Source organism: Astyanax mexicanus, chromosome 5 (assembly GCF_023375975.1).
Source record: "Astyanax mexicanus isolate ESR-SI-001 chromosome 5, AstMex3_surface, whole genome shotgun sequence".
NCBI lineage: Eukaryota > Metazoa > Chordata > Actinopteri > Characiformes > Acestrorhamphidae > Astyanax > Astyanax mexicanus.
This window is the reverse complement of record NC_064412.1, coordinates 47,108,009-47,123,850: the sequence shown is the minus strand read 5'-3', so window position 1 is coordinate 47,123,850 and position 15,842 is coordinate 47,108,009.

Sequence of the window (15,842 nt, the reverse complement as noted above, 5' to 3'; positions counted from 1 at the left end):
TGTAATAGTCATAAATTCCCACTCACCAGTTATTAACTTAAATTAACAAAAAATAGTGTTGTGCCCACTACATGATTAATGTAAACATTAACTTATTTTTATTAGTTGTTCCTACAGGAAAGTTAGCAGAACTTACAAAACACATTTCATAGAACCTAAATTAGGCCATCTAAACATATAAGTGAATTTTTAAGTTGGTGAGACTTGATATTAAAAAGGTTTTATACATATAAAAATAATTATCTGAACTAAAGATTTTCAGTTAGAATTTTTTAGTAGTCAACATTTTCATTTTTACAGTGCATGAGAGTCAACACATATCTGCTAGATGCACTGCACATATCGCTGAGCTGTTAGTGTACATCGTATCACAACTCGTAATGAGCCCCTAGTCAAAGTCTGTTAACTGTTTTTTTCATTTTTGTCAGTTCCTCTTTCAGGTCTTATAACAGTAATTATATCAGACAGTCACATGCCCTGAGCTCTTTTACGCCAGAAGACATACGGCTGCTCAAAAATATAATCATTTAAAATGTAAAAGGAAGCAGAATTGTTATATTTTCCTGGAGCTGATCATGTTTTGGTCAAACTTTTACCAAATGCCTGTTTTTTTGTTTTTGTTTTTTTTTTTTTTTACTTATTTTTGAAAGTATAGACTTTAAATATTTTTACACCTAAGATATATTTTCAAAAATGGTTAGACTAGAGTGTATATGAGTTAAAAGCATAAGAATATCGATGATAGTTCATTACATGATTTGAAAAATACATGGAGAGCATCAGGCGTACTTATTTTTCTTGATAATCACACCTCTACCTACATATAGATTACAAAAAACCTGATACTCAGAGCAGCCTATACCTTTCAGTATTTTGATATGGATACACAAAGAAAACTATATACAAAAATGTAAATTTTTTTAGTCTAAATAAATAAAAATGTTTAGTGCAAAATAACTACTTAGTAAAAATGTGCAAATAAAATAAAAACTATATAAAGTAGTGCGCACATCATACCTAGCTTTAGTTTGAGCGCAGGTAGTTTCACACTATTTCTGTGGACACTTTTGAGTCATTAACTGATATTATTTGGTTTGAAACATCATATAATTATGTTTGAGGCACTAAAGTTAAATAATATTGGTTGGGAAAGGAGATCTCACTTTTAAGGTGTTTTCTCAATGGGTTTCTTGTAGATGTTTTACCGCACTGGCATGACATTGCTATTTTTAGAAAGAGTAAGTTCCCTTCTGTCTGAAGGGATTCCTGAGCAATTCAGCTGAGAACACAAGGTGCGATTTTGGAGGGAAAATCTGTCCGTAGGGTTCTAAGGGTTAAAAGCATTGTAAAGGCATGACTATAGCAGTTTTCTCACCAAGAGTAGACTACCAAAAAGATAGAGCCTTTATATAGTACAGTGGGGGAAGCATTTTACGTCCTCTTGTGGAAAGTCTCTGTGTGTAATCAGACCACACCTGTAATCACTGACATAGCTGCCTGAGACAGAACTGCATATCTTTTTCGATTAGATTGGTGCTGATTGGATTAATAGTATTATCCAAGTGTGGCTAATGGCTTAAAATTATACTTTCTAACTTCTTGCCTTCTACACTGACAAAAATATTTGTTGACTTAGTTTTCATGTTTTATTATCTTTCTTTGACTCAGTTAAGTTGTGAAGACATAACATTTTAAGTTGATTGAATATTTGATATTTTGACTGAATAATGTTCAGTTAGCTTAACAGGTTTTGTAAAGAACAATCGGTACCACTTTAAAATAAGACTACCTTTATAAAGGGTTTATAAATGGTTTACAATTAGTTTATTAATTAGTTACTAATTAGGTTTGCCTTAAAAATCATTAATAATCAGTTATAACACACACGTAGAAAGAGCAACAATATAGATGGCTGTGGGTTCACTATTTGGCAAAAAAAATGTGTAATAACTGATTATTAATGATTTTTAAGGCAATTAGTAAGCATTAATAAACTAATTGTAAACCATTTATAAACCCTTCATAAAGGTAGTCTTATTTTAAAGTGCTACCGAACAATCTTTTAATATACTGAACTGTTTTTTTTTCAAGAATTTTGTTTTGACAACTTTGTAAAAATTGTATTAGTATTCTGTACTTAATAAGTAAATTTAGAATTAATCACAGAAACAGTTCAAACAATAGGGTGTCAGGAGCCAATGGGAAGGATTTTAGTAAGTTTTATAAACTGAAACTGAGGAAAAAGAACGTGTATAGTAATCTAAAAGTTGGTAGAAAACTCTTTTTTTCTTTGGCTTAACAAAAACATAAAAAGTTTTTAGATTGAAGTTCTTAATTTTATTAAGTTGTACTGGCTGGAAAGGTCATTTAACATTATAATATTAGTTCATCTGACTAAAACACAAAATTATTATTAGTGTACTTGTATTGTCTTTATTGTGTTCATAAGTGTGTGTGTGTGTGTGTGTGATGCTGCAGTCTTCACCTGATCCAGCTGGGCATTGTTCTGTATAGGCTTCGCTAAAGGCATGAGCTAAGTAGGCAGCCTGCCTCAGGTCACCGCTATCATATGACCATGTATTTTTTAATAGGCAGCAGCATCAAGACAGCACCTCCGTAACCCGACTACCTGACACACACTGACCTTTTAAGCTTAGACCTAAGAGACCAGTCTAAATGATACTCAAGATATTTTTTTATACGGTAGATGTGCAATAACTGGTAATTTGATTAATCGAATTACTGTTTTAATGTGAGTTTCTAAATGGGGGTAATGGAGATTTTAGGTGTTTTTCAAAACCTAAATCCCTGTGGGGTGCCTGTGTAAGTGGTGATACTGGCTGAAGTCCTGTCTCCAATCCTGACAGACTGAGGCCTGCCAGTCAGGAAATCCAACAGCCAGCTGCAAAGGGTCGGGTGCAGGCCGAGTACATACAGTTTGTTTGTGAGTTTGTGAGGAATGACCGTGTTAAAGGCAGAACTGTAGTCCACAAAGAGCATCCTGATGTAGGAGTCTTTGTTTTCCAGGTGGGAGAGAGAGTAGTGGAGGGCAGCAGCGATAGCGTCTGAGGTGGATCTGTTGGGACGGTAGGCATACTGCAGGGGGTCCAAAGTGTCCGGTATGCTGCACTGGATGTGATCCAGAACCACTCTCTCAAAGCACTTCATAATGATCGGAGTGAGTGCTACTGGCCTGTAATCATTCAGGCAGGTTGGGGGGCTCCTCTTGGGGAGGGGGACAATAGTTGTGTTCTTGTAGCAAGTGGGAACAATACTCTGGCTGAGGGAAAGATTAAAAATGGAGCTGAAAATGTTAGCCAGTTCGTTAGCACATGCTCTGAGGGCCCTTCCAGGAATGTTGTCTGGTCCTGCCGCCTTGCGGGGGTTGATCTTCCTCAGAGCTCTGTATACCTGGCCTGATGATACTGACAGAGGGGGGGGGGGGTGTGGAGGGCTGTGTGTGCCTCTCGGTGGTAGTGCTGGGAGTTTCAAAGCGGGTGTAAAAGGTGTTGAGGTCATCTGGTAGGGTGTCTGCAGTGCTCAAGGTGCTGGTGGTAGTCTTGTAGTCTGTGATGTGCTGCAGGCCTTGCCACATCTGCCTGGAGTCAGCAGTGGAGTAGAAGCCATCCAGTTTCTCCCTGTACTGCCTCTTAGCTGCTGTGATGGCCTTCCTCAGTCTGTACTTTGCGGCTTTGTACTCAGTCTCATTGCCTGATTTAAATGCAAGAGAGCGAGCACGCAGCATGCGTCGTACATGGCTGTTGATCCAGGGCTTCTGATTGGGGAATCTCTTCACTTGCATGGTGGGCACGATGTTATCCACACAAGTGCTGATGTAGCCGGACACATGCTCAGCATAGTCCTCTATGCAGACAGAGGAGTCCTCCATTGTGGCTGCAGCTTTAAACACATCCCAGTCTGTTGTAGCAAAACAGTCCTGCAGGATGCCCTCAGTCTCCAGAGACTACAGTTTAACTGTTTTGGTAACAGGGTTTGCCTGTTTGAGTCTCTGTCTGTAGGCTGGGTAAAGGAACACTGAGCTGTGGTCTGACTGTCCGAAGTGTGGGCGAGGTCCGGCTCTGAATGCACCACGTACATTGCTGTACACATGGTCAAGGGTGTTCTTGTCGCGGGTGGGAATGTCCACGTGTTGATAGTGTTTGTGAAACACAGTCCGTAAGTTGCACTGATTAAAATCCCCTGCGGTGATGAAGACGGCATCAGGGTGAGCCGTTTCCAGCATGCTGATGACGTCATGGAGTTTGCCGAGCGCTGCCGTAGAGTTAGCCCGCGGAGGGATGTAAACAGCGGCTAAAAACACAGCAGTAAATTCCCGTGGTAGATAATAGGGACGGCATTTCAGCAGTATGAACTCCACGTCTGGTGAGCAGTGCTTATAAGCGGTCTGTATGTCTCCACACCACGCGTTGTTTACAAACACACACCTCCCCCTTTAGCCTTACCGGAGGCTGCAGTCCGGTCTCCTCTGTGTACGGAGTGAGTCTCTAGCTGAATAGCGCTGTCCGGAACTTTATCTGAGAGCCAGGGGCCTCATGTACTAGAGGTGTGCCAAAAAATCGATTCACATAAGAATCTTGATTCTCATTTACTACGATTCAGAATCGATTTAAAATGTCCCAAAATCGATTCTAAGGTCCAATCCCATTTCTTCCCTTGGCCCTACCCCTACCGAAGCGTTTTTCGCTCCGCCTCCCACTGCCCAAAGCGGCAAGTGGGAGGCGGAGAAAGCGATTGGCTGCGCCGCCGTAGTGTGTAAACGTACCGTCACCCCTAAGGCGGGTAAAGGATAGGGCTTGTTCAAACAGAGATCTTCCAGACCCACACAGAGCGTAGGTGTATGAGAATTACCGGTAAGATGGCAGAACAAGCACTATATTACCTTAGATTAACGTGTAGTTTTAATGTTTTATGGCAGAATGCTTCATAACAAGCATAAAAAAGATCGCTAGTAGTTCGTTTCAGTAACTGTTAGCTAGCTAACTAGCTAACTTTCCAGTTCCACCTTAAATAATGCAACAGGTGGCAGCGGGCTGCAGCATTTAAGGCGGAACAGAAAAATAAAATAAGCTAATCAGAGCTAATTTCAGCTCCCCATCACAGAGGAATTAAGTAATGGACAATATGAATTAATTTCTCCACCTCCTGCCCCCTTTCTGAAGAAATACAACGGCCTAGAATTAACTAGTTAATCAGCAGCTGCTCCTGAACTTTAGCGCTCCAATGCTATCATCACATCAGCCCAGCAGCGTCACCTACACACCACCGCTAGTAGCCTGGTAATAAAGCAGTGTTATTTATTATTTATTTATTGTTCATTGACAAACGTCATTGTGATATCCCAGTGATTCCTCTGTCACTGAGGACCCACATTCCTGCACATTTTATTGTTTTTGTAACACATTACCTGCTCCAGGACCAGTGTATATTATGGAGGCTTTTTTTCAATAAGATTCATAACCCAGAAGCAGAAATTTGTATAATTCAAATCGTTTTGAATCAAAAATCGATTTTGAATCGAATCGTGGCCCCCAAAATCGGAATCGAATCGAATCGTGAGATAGTAAAAGATTCCCACCCCTATCATGTACTAAAGGTGCGTACGCACAAAAACATTGCGTACGCCATATTTCACGCTCACGGTCTGATGTACTAAATTTGACTTGAACGTGTGAAAGTGCGTTCCCCCACGGAAGTTTTGTTTTGGGCGTACGCCTTTTTTTTGTGCGTATGTATTGTGTTTTTGTCATTTGGCGACACTTAGAGGCGATGCATTGAAATTACAACTATTAAGATATCCTTTATGCACACATTGAAGTAAGCATTATTGGGTAAAATAAAGTAAATTAATCAGACAGTTTCATTGTCTTACAGAAATAATCGTTTAACGTGTTTCCACTTAGCCTAGATCAGGTTTGCGCTGGAGTTGTTGGAGATGCAGCGTTGGCATTACTGGAAAATACTGCTAATGGCCGAATTCATTGAGCGCGCATTTTCCGTGACCATTATGTTTTTTTGGCCCATGATGATGACTGGCTTATAAGCAGTTTTAGATTTCCAAGAGCATAAGAAAACAAGCTGAGTGCGTGACGTGTGTCTTTTTGGTAGGCAACTCATTTAAAGCATTTAAATGAAAGCATTTATCTTAGAATAATAAAACTTAAAACATGGGTAATTATACGCTATGCGTATATAATATTATTATTATTATTATTATTAATAATAATAATAATAATAATAATAATAATATTATTATTAATAATAATAATAATAATAATAATAATAATAATAATATTATTAATAATAATAATAATAATAATAATAATAATAATAATAATAATAATATTATTATTAATAATAATAATAATAATAATAATAATAATAATAATAATATTATTAATAATAATAATAATAATAATAATAATAATATAACATTATACTCTGCGTAATTGAGGGAGGAGTCGTGGCAAGTGTGCTGCTTTCGTGCATTTGCGCTTGATTTCAAGTTGATTGTGATGTACTAAGAGAAAGTACGTGGAATTCTGCCTACGCACGGTTTGATAAATCCGGATTTTTTTGTGCGTACGGAACATTTCAGATCTGAGCGTACGGAACATTTTAGTAGGAAGTCCACGCAAGTCTTAGTACATGAGGCCCCAGGTCTCGGTGAAAATAAGAGTGCAGCACTCTCTTAATTCCCGCTGTGATGTAATCCTCGCTCTCAGCTCGTCCAATTTGTTTTCCAAAGACCGCACGTTAGCTAACAGGAGGCTGGGCAGCGTTGGTCGGCTAGCGCGAGCCTTTAGCTTAGCATGTAGCCCTCCTCTCTTGCCTCGCCTGCGTCGCCGCCTCCGAAGCGCTCTCCTTGGGTCAGCGCACTCGCTTGGGGTCGGCGCCGCTGGGTCTTCCTGGCGGCGCCGGTGGCTGTGGGAGCGAACAATGGGTTGCAGCTCCGGCGGAATAAAGCCAGTAAATCCAAAATTACTGTGTGATGCGATGTCCAACAGAGTTTGTCTGTCATATACTAGCAGTGCACGACATTTGTGTACTGCTAAGAGAGCGTAAAAAGTCCAAAAAAGAAGATAAAAACGGCAAACTCGAGCAGAGCGAGCAAACACGTCCGCCTCGGGGGGCGCCATGATGCTTAATCATAAATACTAACCTTAACTGAGGCAAATGAGACCTGTAGATGTTAGATGTTGTTTTAGATGTTGTTCTGTATTCTTCTGTGACCTCCTGGATGAGTTGTCCATACTCTTAGTAGTAATTGTTGTAGGGCGGCCACTCCTGGGAAGGTTTGCTGGAGTCCCAAAGCCTTAGAAATGACTTTGTACCCTTTTCCAGACTGATTGTGGCTGGTTGTGAAATTTAAATCAGCTTTTAAAAAAATGTAATTAATCAAAGTTAATTAATGGGATGGGGGGCAATTATTTTTTCACATAGGGCCAGTTTTGTCCAGTTAAGCAAGAGGTGCCTAATTTGAAGAATCTAAAATACATAAAACATATTATGGTTTGTTTTACACTTTCTTGTTCACTAAATAATTACATATGTTTTTCTTCATAATTTGGATGACTTTAGTATTAATCCACATTGCAGAACTTTTTTTAAATAATGAAAAAATACTGAATTTAAGGCGTCTCCAATGTACTGTACTGTACATGTATGTCTCTTCATAAAGACAAAGATTTCAAAATGCTTAATATTAGTATGTAGAATGGAGATATGGAATCACGTTAAAGTATGTAACACTTCACATTGACATGAGGGGTGTCCACAAACTTTTGGAAATATAAATTTTGTGTTTTTGTATAAAGCTGTTAGTGGAGAAGTGTGTTTAGTCGTTTGGCTGTTTTGAGCGCTGTTTTGTGGGGCTGGTCCTCAGAGAATTGCCCCAGAGCTGAAGCTGTCTGCCAAAAACCTCCCCAGGCCCCAGTTGGCATGTCAGGAAAAACTGTGATGTTTAGAGCTCTCTCCCCCGAGGCAGTGCGTTAGCGTTAGCTGCCCTGCTGCTGCTGCTAGACTGATTTTCAGCACTTCTCAGTACAGACTCAGTGTGATTCAGATTTCTCTCAGAGCTTTAATGGCTAATCTTTTTCAATAACGGTTTACAATATAAGCACATTAATTAGCAGTACAATAATAATAAACATTAATAAATCATAAAGTAATTTCTAATTGTTTATACAGTGAGAAACACAATACATTACAACACACTAATCAAACCATTAAAAATAAGTAATCATTACCTGAATTCTTATGTCAAAATGAGGTTATGTTGAAATATTAATTCAGGCCACACTAAAAAATAACTCCCATTGCACAAATATGATGTTTCCTTCATTACTCCATGCAGCTAATTTAGAAGTTCATTTCCTACTATTCTCCACATTTAAGACTTTAATTAGGCTCCACAGTCTACATCTAGATTTTAATGTAATCGCAATCATTGTCTAAAAAATAATGTAGTCCTAGATTGATGCAAAAGTCGGCATGCAGTTATATTTTAGACAGATATGTAAATGATTACAGGTGTGGTCAGATTAGACCCTGGTCTCTATAAAAAGGCTGTCATGGAGGCTGCTTTTGGGTAATCAGTTTTTGAGAAATCGTTGAGTGCTTCAATCCTTCTTTTGCTGTAGAGTGATGCACTGCCCCCACTGCTGGTGTGATCTGGGGAGCATCGCATACAACAGTTGGTCACCCCTGGTAGTGATACAAAAGACACTCAAAGGTCATCAATATGTGCAGGACATCCTTTGTGTTGCCTCACATCACAGGGCCTTTTAGAGACCATACGGAACATGTAGACATCCATGCCTAAACGTATCTTCTCTTGTATTCTGACTAGAGCCTCCTTTCATTTGTACAGTTTTCCCAAATAAACTTTAATATAAGCTTTAAACTCTCATATTGTAATCACTCTAATATATCATCGTTATATTCACATATATATAAAGAATTAATACATTACGACTATCAACTTTTTTTAATAATGACTGTATATTGTAAATGCAGAAAATATTTTGCTAAAATTTGCATAGGCCTCTGGTAGGCCTCAGCCTTGCCTGAACACCACCTTGCTCAGACACACATCAGGACCACAGGGAGTGGAAGTAGCAGATCTATACTTCCACACTCGCACAACTATCGCTAAAGCCTGCGTGCCCTTTTGTAAATCGGCATTTTGATGGCAATTACCAGTGTCCGCCGTGTTGCCAATCAATACGTGCAGAGCGGGAACCTTATTGTCAGGCCTGTCACTGGATGAGAGAGACACCATGTCTGGTTGGGATCAATACACTGCTGCATGTCTCCAACTCTCAGGCACAACTGGGTCCACTCTGCCGGGCCGCGTGCTGCCTGGCTGCACCCGGTGAAGGAGCCGTGTCTCCGTAGGCAACTCCCCACGGCGGCGCAGGCGGGGATGTTACATGTGAACTGGCTGTCAGAACGATTTTGTCAGTGCACTCGTTCTGGGGTATTTAGAGCTGCACAGGCGCTGTGTTGAGGGGTACTCGTGTCTTTATCAAAGTGATGGAGGGCTTTTAGCCCCCCCTTAGTCTCCCTTTTCTCGTTTGAGTGCCTGCTCAAGTGTTAGAATTTGTGTTCCACCTGCCACATATGTCTAATAGGCACCACCGTGCACAGTCACTCAGGTCATCCAGCGTACAGTTTGCTCTGTGCGTGTCCAGTTATTTCTCACAGTAGACTGCAGTGTTTTTGAAAATGTACATGAGCCTGGAAGGACTTTAATTGAATTACATTTAAATCAATCACTTTTTACAACTGATTGTCACAAAGCAGATTTACAAAAACTGAACTTATAAAACAGAATCCCCAGTGAGCGCAGAGGCAAGGAAAAACTCCCTCAGAGCTGGAGAAGGAAGAAACCTTGGGAGAACAGGAGAGCCTGAGGGTCCAAGTGCAATGCTGATACAATCAAATTTGCTAGTTTTAGGAAGAACCTAATTTTTCTGCATCATGCAGGGAAAAGGCATTTCTTAGCTGCTGAACCAGGTGTGACTGACTTAACATTAAGTCTGATCATTTATTTCTAATAGCTTTGTGTGAAATCCATGATTTCACATCTTTTACACAATCTTCGATTTTCTTTATTCTCAGTTTGTCATTAGGTTTGGCTTATATGAAGAGCTGTGTGTCATCCAGTTACACCGACCATATTCTTTAAGGATAGTATGACCTATTGTATGAAAGGCTGCGCTAAGATTGAGAAGTACCAGTAGGGAAACACAGCCTTGGTCAGCGGCAATAAGGACATCATTCGTTATCTTAACTAGAGCTATCTCAGTGCTATGATAAGGCCTAAATCCAAATTGGAATTTTTCATAGATCTGTTTTTTTTTTTGCAGGTAAGAACAAAGTTGTTGGGCCACAGCTTTTTTCTAAAATCTTAGAAATAAACGGTAAGTTTGAAATAGGTCTATAGTTAGACAGTACACTAGGATCAATTACAGCTGTTTTAAAGGCTTTGGGTACATGGCCTAGGGTGAGCGATGAGTTTACTATCATTAACAGCGGTTTTATTATATCTGGTAGTACCTGTTTTAGTAATTTTGCGGGGACTGCATTAAGTGTGGAGGTTGTGCTGTTTGAAGAGGAGATAATTTTCTCTAGTTCTAGCTGTGGAAGTGGGTTAAAGACTTCCAACCTTACTTTGGTATCTGGATTTTGTTCTAGATCAGCCACACCAGATGACAGTGCTATTTGTCTGTTGATTTTTTTTTTTTTTCAAAATGTTTTCAATTTTCTTATTGAAGAAGTCCATAAAAGCGTTCCTGGTGTGAATGGCTGGAATCTGAGGTTCAGTACCTGCCTTGTTTGGAAATAACACTAAAGAGAGCTCAAGGATTACTCACGGATTAATCTCCATCTGTGAGTCCAGATACGCTGAGCTGGCTTTATTAAGTTCTTTTCTATATTTAACAAGACTGTCTTTCTAGTACTCTCTAAGTTCAGTACTAATTGTTTTAAAGTAAGATTTTGATCATTGTACCACAGTGTAAGTTTTTTCTATCTCTCTTTTTTATGTGTAAGGGGTGATACACCATCTAAAGTAGAGCGAAAGGTATTTACTAAACCTTCGGTTAGTTTGTCTAGTTCAACAGGGTCTACAGGAGAGTACATTAGAGTTGATAAAGCAGTAAGGTTACTGGTAAATTGTTGGGCTGTAAAGGCTGTTATTGAACGTTTCATAGAGTAGCTGAGGGATATATGTATATTATGACTAAAAGGTTTGAGGTTTGGAGGTTTGAGAAATAATATTTAGGTTATCTATGCTAACACCCAGGTTCAAAACTAAATCCAGAGTATGATTACATTAATGAGTAGGTCCTGTTATATTTTGAAAAATACAGACTAAGTCTAAAATTGATGTGAATGCCAATTTTTAAAAATTAGAAGTTAAAAGTTGAAGTCTCCTATTATAATCAGTTGGCAAGTTTGTCAAGCTGCCAATAGAATAGGACTCTTTACAGCAGTTAAACAAACATGAATCTATTGACACCTCGCCTAATGGCAGGTGTGGCCCAGAGGGGTATAAAGCCCCCAGTATTGAGGTGTGGAGCAGTAGGACAGTGGTCTTTAAAATGGCCACCACCAGCTCCATCCAATACTTTTAGATGGGAGGAATTGGGGAGTTGTGGATGAGGTGGGGTGGTGATCTTGACCTCCCTAACATCACTCTTGTTGTGTGCTAAATGAAATCAAGTTCTCACAGCAATATTCAGAATCCTTAAATCTGTTAAACAGTCTTATCTGGACAATAGATACAGTTACTCCAACAAAAGCATGGTAAACTCTTTTAATGTAACAAAACAGATATACTAATATTTTTGTCTATATAGTAGGATAAACTGTTTTTTAATGTTCTTGATTTTAGAAGATTTATTTATCACGTGACTGGTAAGCGTGCTAACCACTATCCATCAAATAGCCTTTACCTTCTTCTAAGCTTCAGTTTTTGTCAAACGGACTCTGTATAAGATGCATTATAATTATGTGGATTAGATGAATCATCAGTTCTGCAACCGTTAGGAACAAACTGTTAAGAGAGCAGAGGGTGGAGACCTTGGTCATTGTGTCTATGATTGGTCAGAAGAATTTATTCGGCCAGTCGGTGTAGAATTCTGCTTTACTCTATCATAATTAATTTTGCATTCATTAAAAAATCTTGATTTGCCATTGCCGCTTATAAAAGTTTTTACACCAATTCATTTTTTTAAATAAAAAAAAAATAGACTTTATTTTAAAAGTGTATGGTCAGGTTTTTGTGTGTATAGTGTGGTGAGAGCGTCTGTGGTCCAGCTGGGTGGACTGTGGGTTGAAGGAACTCTGAGCTGATGTGAGCGGATCGGGTTCTTCTTGTGATCATAAATGTTTCACCGCTTGCCCGTCGGCAGGACAGGAGTCTTGAAACCACCTGAGAACCCCTGCAGCCTGGATCTGTGTCCTCTCCTCATGATTCTCGCAGTTCGCTGCAGTCGGCTAGAGGGCCCTAGGAGACAGCAGGTCCGGTTCTGCAGTATTCTGATTAAAGACCAGACCTCTGTCTAAACCAATCTTACCTGGCTTTCAGCAGCAATCTCATAAATATTATAAACAAAACAGAGCCTGTAATTAAAAAATATATAAATTACAGAATGTCCAATCGAGACTGTATCAGTGGAAAGATGGCGGCGCGCAGTAGTGCAGCGGCTTCTCGCTCCCAGCGAACACCCTGTTTTGAGCTGTTTTTACATCGGTTCTGAACCCAACTTCACGCACCCCATATGTGTGAGTTATAGCAGAGCCGAACTTTTGAGGATTAAGGACAGTTTGGCCTGTAAAACAGCAACTATGGACAATAATATCAGAGCTACGCTGGGCAGACTACAGCTCCTTCATGCTCCAGCGTGGGGGAGCGGATCGCTGTATACAAATGGCAGGAGGAGGCAGTGCGAGCGGCGCCAGAAGAGAGGGAAAATCGCCAGTGTGCTAGCCAGGCTAAAGGCTAATGCTAACCAACCCCTGATTCTGTTGTATTTTCTGTCTAACGTCTACTTTCTGGATAACAAGCTGGACCTGCTGCGGCTAAGGATGAATGTTTCTGAGAAGATGATGAACTGGGCTGTGATTTGTCTCACGGAAACCTGGCTGAACCAGACCTACCGGACTATCCGCAGCCAGATATCTGGGAAAGCCCTAGGGGGCCTGCTTGTGCGTCTACATAAACAAAGGTTGGTGCACAAACTGCATGTTGGTAAACAGCCACTGCTCCGAGGCAACAGAACAGCAGACTGTGTTCGTGATTGCTGTTTACATAGCACCGGATGCTAAAGCTAACAACGCGCTGAAGGAGTTTTATGACATCAACTCACTTCAGAACAAGCATCCAGAGGCGTTCTATCTGGTAGCGGGGGATTTAAACCACATAGAACTGAAGAACACGCTGCCAAGGTATAACCAACACATGAACATTCCAACATGAGGTAATAACGTGAGGGACGTGTACAGAGCCTTCCCCCGCCCAAACCTCGGGCTCTGCGACCACATCTCCATCATGCTGGCCCCTGCATTCCACCCCCCCGCTGCAACGCTCCAAACCCACACAGAAGACCATCACTGTGTGGCCCAGTGTCGGCGACGCTGTGCTGCAGGACTGCTTCGACTGCACAGACTGGCAGGTCTTCTGGGGAGGCTGCTAAGTGTAAGAGGGAGCTGGACCTGGAGGAGTACACATCTGCTGTTCTCGGGTACATCAGCAAGTGCACGGAGGATGTCACTACCACCAAGACTGTGACTTACTACCTGAACCAGAAGCCCTGGCTGAACGCAGAGGTGCGTTCTCTGCTGAAAGCCAGGGATGCTCCTATCAGGTCTGGTGACTCCGATGAATTCAGGAGGGCTAGAAGAGAGCTGATTGTTGGTTGTTAATTAGGGCAAAAGCTGCATATGCTCAGAAAATCCAGGGACACTTTTCCTCCCAGGATCCACAGAGCATTTGGAAGGGCATTAAGTTCATCACGGACTAGAAATCCAACGTTGCTCAAAGCTCCAAAGACCCATCCCTGCCCGAGGCTCTCAACAAGTTCTTTGAGAATCCTGACACCCCCCCTAGCACCAGACTCACACACTCACCAGGAGAAGAGGAGCAACCACTGGAAAGCTGCTGGCCCAGACAACATCCCCGGACAGGTGCTAAGAGACTTCACAGACCAGCTCTTTGACATTTTTAATGCCTTCCTCATCCAGGCAGCTGTCCCCACTTGCCTGAAGACTGCCACCATCATCCAGGTCCCCAAGAGCTCCGCAGTCACAGGTCTGAATGACTACCGGACAGTAGCCCTCACTCCGATAGTCACAAAGTGCTTTGAAAGACTGGTTCAGACCCACATCAAAGCCACCATCAACATCACTGTGGATCCACACCAGTACGCATACAGGAAGAACCGATCCACAGAGGATGCCATTTCCTCTGTGGTCCACACTGCCCTCACCCGCCTGGAGCAGAAGGATTCCTACGTCCGTATGCTCTTTGAGGACTTCACATCTGCTTTCAACACCATGATTCCTCAGACCTTGATAACAAAACTCTCCTTACTTGAACTGAGCTCTTCCCTGTGCAATTGGGTCCTAGACTTCCTGACCAACAGGCTGCAGTCTGTGAGAATTCACAACATCTCCCCCACCATAATCCTTAGCACTGGATATGGAGCATCATTCCAGAAGCTGTAAGACTCTTAAACTCCACCTAAACAACACACTGCACTGTCACTTTACAAGGACAATTACTGTTTACAGACACTGTCACTTTAAACCGCACTGAGACACTTTATCTTGTACTGTTCTTAATTCACATTATCATGCTGCTATAGCAAAACTTGCACTCTGGACTTTACGTTGCTTCTACCTGCCTACTCTGCTTATTTATTTTTTTGTGTATGTATCTTTGTCTATTTTGTTCTATTGTATTTTTATTGTGTTGTTTTATTTTGTTATCGTATTTTATCTATATATATCTATTTTAACAACAGCTCTTGGTTGTACACTGGATCGTGAGATCGCAATTTTGTTACTAAAGACAATGAAGTATCCTTAAATCCTTGGGTGGGTTTTTGCAGTGTCTGTAATGCTTGTGTAAAAGGGCTGCACAAATCTCTCAAAAAGGAAGCCTCTAGGGCTCCGAGTGGTCCAGCGGGCTAAGCACTGCCACTATGAGTAGGAGATCTCCTGTTTAAATCTTCTAGTTCGCCATCGGCTACCGGAGCCCCGAGAGAGCACAGCTGGCCTTGATTTCTCTGGGTGGGTAGACGGCGCTCTCTCCCCACATCACTCCAAAGGGTGATGTCTGCAGCACAAGGCATGTGCAAGTCTTCACCCTCCTGCTGTTGGGGCATCACTAGCAATAGAAATACAAATTATAAAAAAAGCAGGAAGCCTCCACGGGTCTAGCACTGTTAGTCAGCTAACTAATATTATGCATGTATTTATTTGTGCTGGAGTAGTATTTGTACTCAGTGTAGTGTTGTGGTCAAGAATGGTAGAGCCAAGTTGGAGTCAGTTCGAAGTCAAGTGGCTAAGACCAAGACAAAACCAATATAACATGAATAATATTAAGAACAATAATAAATTTTTCCCAAGACAGACTATTAGACAATTTCAAAACCTAAATGTCAGTCCTGTCACTGTCAGTCTACCTGCTTTGGACTCTGATTCACACAACAAACAATCTACAGTGACGCTACAGTGTTCCCGCTCCCCCAGCTTCTGCTTGTCCACACCTGGGCCGTGTAGTATAAATACCCCTCAGTTTTACCTATTCA